The sequence below is a fragment of the Elaeis guineensis genome, chromosome 4, assembly GCF_000442705.2.
Source record: "Elaeis guineensis isolate ETL-2024a chromosome 4, EG11, whole genome shotgun sequence".
Classification (NCBI taxonomy): Eukaryota; Viridiplantae; Streptophyta; class Magnoliopsida; order Arecales; family Arecaceae; genus Elaeis; species Elaeis guineensis.
In genome coordinates this window covers 138,101,607-138,103,092 of record NC_025996.2, presented here as the reverse complement: position 1 = coordinate 138,103,092, position 1,486 = coordinate 138,101,607, and the positions used below count along the sequence as shown (strand labels likewise).

The 1,486-nt window shown below is 33.6% G+C and overlaps 1 long non-coding RNA gene across 1 annotated transcript; it reads right to left on the bottom strand.

The window, feature by feature from the left end:
- Nucleotides 1-265: 265 nt before the first annotated feature.
- On the bottom strand, nucleotides 266-1,226 carry LOC105042595 (uncharacterized). Its single transcript, XR_012140506.1, has 3 exons — nucleotides 1,113-1,226; nucleotides 941-1,013; nucleotides 266-779 (listed from the first exon to the last, which is right to left on the bottom strand). It is a non-coding gene; the product is annotated as an uncharacterized lncRNA (long non-coding RNA).
- Between the last annotated feature and the right edge of the window lie 260 nt (nucleotides 1,227-1,486).

Below are 1,486 nucleotides of genomic sequence, written 5' to 3'. Positions count from 1 at the left end.
GGAAAAAAAAAATAAAAGAATAACACATGCAAATGGATTTTTAGGGATTGTGGGAGATCTCTTTGTTGCATGACTTACATTTATATAGTGTTCAATCGTCCACTCTTCTTTCCTAGCTCTTCTACAAATATCTTAGCATCTCTTGAAACAATCATATATGCCATAAGTCCCAAACTTTTATTTTAATATCTGAGAAAAGGAGGAGCAAATATCCACTTGTTTCATTAATAAGATACTGTAAAGGCAAAAATTATGAGATGAGAAGAACTCAAATAATAAGATGAGATAACAATCATAGTACGATGGCCATGAACAGTATAGTTTCTACTCCTTCTCTCTAAACATTTCATATCATTTGCAGCACAATAGCCATGGACTACACATCTCTTTATACATAAAAGGAAGTACAGAAAACAAATATTACAACATAAACAACTGACAGCAAAGAGATAGTAATTAGCAGCACATACCAAACATCTAATAGCCACTTAAGCAATATGGGTTACTTTCTTCTAGTCTACCCTGACATCCTGCAGCAGAACTAGGCCAACAAAGTAAATGGAGAACAAGAAAGGAGTCGGGATTTTCTCGATAATACTTTTAATCCAAGACCCTTGCCTCCCAATATTTTTTGTGGTGATTGCCAGTGCAGGGGTTGCCAGAGAAGCAATCGTAACTTTGCTTGCTAGAATAAGATGCAAGTCTTTTTTGATCCATTCCATGATTAATTGATAGAACTGTTCTCGGGTTATTTCTTCAATTTTCTTTAAGCGGTATTCCTGCGTTCATCAAGAAAAAAAAAAAAAAAAAACTGAGGTCAAGAAACAAAAGGAGTGCTACAATAGTAGAAGTCATTACTCTGGGAAATTCGATGAAAATTGTATCATACACACACACACACATATAAATATTGTTAATCTGAAAAATGGACAAGGAATACCTTTATTTTATTATCCATAACTATGATAGAAGGAGGTTCCATATGAGGACTGAGGAATTGCTTGTTCACGGAACTGCGATGAAATTAATAGAATGTGTTGATTGAACCATCAGATAGAATATTTCTGAAAGACAAAACAAATTATAGACAGCAGGAGTACGTAAGCTCTTACTTGTACACCCGTAGGCTTGCAACATGAAGATTGTTCAATAGCAAACGTCTTTTTTCTCTATCAGCATAATCATTGAAAATCTTATTGCATATTATCCGCAGACGATACTTGCCTGAAACATATAGGACAAAGGAATAATCTTCAATTAAATGAAATAAAACTGAAAATCCTAGTATTTATAGACCAAAATGTAAATTGATGTGTAACAAAAATACAATGTAAATAAGTACACAGTAGCATGAACAAATCTTTTGCAGAGAATTTAGAAGCATTATTCATATCAAGCAAATTCTCCAAAGAAAGATATGGGAAGCATCTTCTTGGTATTGTGTGCAATCTATTTGACATGTCCCTTCCTAGTATTGCATCCATTG